Here is a 5,000-nt window from a genome sequence, read left to right on the forward strand (position 1 = left end):
TTTCTTCATTCCATCGGGAAGATTTCCGTTGTGATAAGAGAGAGAGAGAGAGAGAGAGAGAGAGAGAGAGAGAGAGAGAGAGAGATCTTCAATTTTCACTTCCTATTCTTTGTTTGCATGTTTTTCTTCATTCCATCGGGAAGATTTCCGTTGTGATAAGAGAGAGAGAGAGAGAGAGAGAGAGAGAGAGAGAGAGAGAGAGAGAGATCTTCAATTTTCACTTCCTATTCTTTGTTTGCATGTTTTTCTTCATTCCATCGGGAAGATTTCCGTTGTGATAAGAGAGAGAGAGAGAGAGAGAGAGAGAGAGATGAGAGAGAGAGAGAGAGAGAGATCTTCAATTTTCACTTCCTATTCTTTGTTTGCATGTTTTTCTTCATTCCATCGGGAAGATTTCCGTTGTGATAAGAGAGAGAGAGAGAGAGAGAGAGAGAGAGAGAGAGAGAGAGAGAGAGAGAGATCTTCAATTTTCACTTCCTATTCTGTGTTTGCATGTTTTCCTTCATTCTATCAGGAAGATTTCCGTTGTGATAAGAGAGAGAGAGAGAGAGAGAGAGAGAGAGAGAGAGAGAGAGAGAGAGAGAGATCTTCAATTTTCACTTCCTATTCTTTGTTTGCATGTTTTTCTTCATTCCATCGGGAAGATTTCCGTTGTGATAAGAGAGAGAGAGAGAGAGAGAGAGAGAGAGAGAGAGATCTTCAATTTTCACTTCCTATTCTTTGTTTGCATGTTTTTCTTCATTCCATCGGGAAGATTTCCGTTGTGATAAGAGAGAGAGAGAGAGAGAGAGAGAGAGAGAGAGAGAGAGAGAGAGAGAGAGAGAGAGATCTTCAATTTTCACTTCCTATTCTTTGTTTGCATGTTTTTCTTCATTCCATCGGGAAGATTTCCGTTGTGATAAGAGAGAGAGAGAGAAGAGAGAGAGAGAGAGAGAGAGAGAGGGAGAGAGAGAGAGATGAGAGAGGAGAGAGAGAGAATCAGCTTTGTCCTAATAACTCATACCAGGCCTCATCTTAACTTGAGGATCACCTCATTTTACGTCTTATAAATATCTTCATGATCCATTTCAAAGAATACATTTTTTCTCAATAATGTTTTTACTCTCTAATTATTATTATTATTATTATTATTATTATTATTATTATTATTACTAGCCAAGCTACAATCCTAGTTGGAAAAGCAAGATGCTATAAGCCCAAGGGCTCCACCAGAGAAAAATAGCCCGAAGTGAGGAAAGGAGATAAGGAAATAAATAAATGATGAGAATAAATTAAACAATATATATCATTCTAAAAACAATAACAGCGTCAATACAGATATGTCCTATATAAACTATAAAAAGAATCATGTCAGCCTGGTCAACATAAAAACATTTGCTCCAATTTTGAACTTTTGAAAGTTCTACTGATTCAACAACCCGATTAGGAAGATCATTCCACAACTTGGTAACAGCTGGAATAAAACTTCTAGAATACTGTGTAGTATTGAGCCTCATGATGGGAGAAGGCCTGGCTATTAGAATTAACTGCTTGCCTAGTATTACGAACAGGATAGAATTGTTCAGGGAGATCTGAATGGTAAAGGATGGTCAGAGTTATGAAAAATCTTATGCAACATGCATAGGCCTAATGAACTAATTGAACGACGGTGCCAAAGATTAATATCTAGATCAGGAATAAGAAATTAATAGACCGTAAGTTCTGTCCAACAATTAAGATGAGAAACAGCAGCTGATAATAACAAGGCAGATATGAAATTCATATCTTTTCAGCATCTCTCGTATTCTTAGTCTAGAGCTTCGAGCCCTTTTTAGTCGATCTTTAAAAAATATACTTGATTTAATTATCTCCAATTATGCTATTAGTGATGATGCATACGCAATAGACGAATAGAAGATAGCCAATCAGTGATATAAACGAGGAAAATACACAACATAACATAATGCACAACATAACATAACATGATACACATCATAAACACAGCATAATACGCAACGCAACATAACATAATAATAATGCATAATATAACATAACATAATTACGATGGAAACAAATTGGTAGCCTATTAGAAATATAATATAAATAAATACATAACATAATACACAACATGACATAACATAGATAACACATAACATAATACTTATCATGATACCCAACATAACATAACATAATACACAACATAACATAACATAGATAACACATAACATAATACTTATCATGATACCAACATAACATAACATAATACACAACATAACATAACACAGATAACACATAACATAATACATAACATAATACACAACATAACATAACACAGATAACACATAACATAATACACAACATAACATAACACAGATAACACATAACATAATACACAACATAACATAACATAGATAACACATAACATAATACTTATCATGATACCCAACATAACATAACATAATACACAACATAACATAATATAAATACATAACATAACTTAACATAAATACGATAGAAACAAATTGGTAGGCCTGTTAGAAAAGTTCCTGCCTGGCTCGATAATTTCGAGTAGTTTCTTCAACTTCATCTTTGTGAGCTAAAGGTTTGGGGAAGTCTATAGTTCTACCTATCTACTCCATCAGCAACCATTACCTGGCCCTCCTTGGTCCTAGCTAGATGGAGAGGGGGTTTGGGAGTTGATCATATGTGTAAATGGACTGTCACTAGGGTCTTGTGCTAACGCTTGTTTCTGCCATTCACAAGTGACCTTTAAACCTTTGAATAATTGTTTAGAGTAACTGCAAGAATTGAACAATTATTCTATCAATAATAATTAATATCCATTGTGTTATTATTATCAATAGAATAATTGTTTAGAGTAACTGCAAGAATTGAACAATTATTCTATTAATAATAATTAATATCCAGTTATTATTATCAATAGAATAATTGTTTAGAGTAGTTGCAAGAATTAAACAATTATTCCATTAATGATAATTATCCATTGTGTTATTATCAATAGAATAATTGTTTAGAGTAGTTGCAAGAATTGAACAATTATTCTATTAATTAAATAATTAATATCCATTGTGCTATTATTATCAAAAGAATAATTGTTTAGAGTAGTTGCAAGACTTAAAACAATTATTCTATTAATAATAATTAAAATCCATTGTGTTATTATTATCAATACAATAACTGTTTAGAGTAGTTACAAGAATTGAACAATTATTCTATTAATAATAATAACACAATGGCCAAGTTGGGAATCCCCAAAACCTTTATCCGCCCACGGTTAGGTTTTCTTTTCCTAATGAAAAAAAAAAATAAATAAAACCTTCCCACTTTCCCGCAACCAGACTGTGGATTCCATTCATGTAAGATCATCACCTATTAGTCAACGTCCATTTTTCTCTCTGGTTATACATGCAAGGGATTTAAAAACAGTATATTCAGTACGTCCGTCCTCTGTACTGGACAGCAATGGAGACACCTGACTTGCCCAATGCCACATGAATCTTTTTTTTTACGCCTAAACTCATCCGATTATGAATAACAGGGGCAAGGGGTAGTGACAATGCCCATCCAGCTAGGACCAGGGAGGGCCAGGCATTGACTGCTGATGACTCAGCAGGTAGATTTATGAGCTCCCCAATTTAAAAGCTAAACAGTCACTTATGAATGGCAGAGGTAAGGGACAGTGACAATGCACTAAAGAATGGCCATATATACACATGATCAGCGCCTAGGCCCCTCTCCATCCAAGCTAGGACCAGGGAGGGCCAGGCATTGACTGCTGATGACTCAGAAGGTAGATCTATGAGCTCACAAGGATGGTAAGGTTGAAGACACTACAAGAAACTATCGAACTTGAGCGTTCCAGTAGAATCTGTATAAATGTCTGCGTGAAAAAAAGCAAATTTTAACTACATATGGGTAAAAGGTTGTTCTCAAACTCAACATACCCATATTAATTAGCTGGTAAAGCTGCAACGGAAGAAGTAGAATCTTCGGACATTTCACTCATTCTCAAGAGGAAATCTCTTCTACATTCGCCTTACCGAAAACTTTCATTAAGACTTTGTACTGGTACAAGCAATAGACTTTGTACGGGTACAAGAAAAATGGTTTGTGCTGGTACAAGCAAAATACTTTGTGCTGGTACAAGCAAAATACTTTGTGCTGGTACAAGCAAAATACTTTGTACTGGTACAAGCAATAGACTTTCTACGGGTAAAAGAAAAATAGTTTGTGCTGGTACAAGCAAAATACTTTGTGCTGGTACAAGCAAAATACTTTGTGCTGGTACAAGCAAAATACTTTGTGCTGGTACAAGCAAAATACTTTGTGCTGGTACAAGAAAAATACTTTGTGCTGGTACAAGCAAAATACTTTGTGCTGGTACAGGCAAAATACTTTATTCTGGTGCAAGCAAAAGACTTTGGGCTGGTATAAGCTAAAGACTGTGCTGCACGAGAAAAAGACTTTCTGCTGGTACAAGCAAAAGACTTTGGGCTGGTATAAGCTAAAGACTTTGTGCTGCACGAGAAAAAGACTTTCTGCTGGTACAAGCAAAAGACTTTGTGCTAGTACAAGAAAAACACTTTATACTGGTACAGCAAATGACATTGTGCCGGTACAAGGAAAATACTTTGTGCTGGTACACGAAAAAAAAGATTTTCTGTAGATACAAGAAAAAAAAATTGTGCTTGAACAAGCACAGACTGTCAGTACCCATTGCCAAAAATGATCTTGGACTAGCTCACAGTATTCCACGACTTATTGGCAGTATGTTTAAACGCACCCGATGCCCAGTGTAACATGAGAGCATATCAATGATGGCTGGTTTAGTAAACGATACCTTAGCTCTACTGAAGGTCTACAATCGCTTTTGTTTTCTTTTTGAAATGAGTTGGAAGGTCAGATATGAAGTGAATTATTATTATTATTATTATTATTATTATTATTATTATTATTATTATTATTATCATCATCTTCATCATCATTATATATATATATAT

Source organism: Palaemon carinicauda, chromosome 22 (genome assembly GCF_036898095.1).
Source record: "Palaemon carinicauda isolate YSFRI2023 chromosome 22, ASM3689809v2, whole genome shotgun sequence".
Classification (NCBI taxonomy): Eukaryota; Metazoa; Arthropoda; class Malacostraca; order Decapoda; family Palaemonidae; genus Palaemon; species Palaemon carinicauda.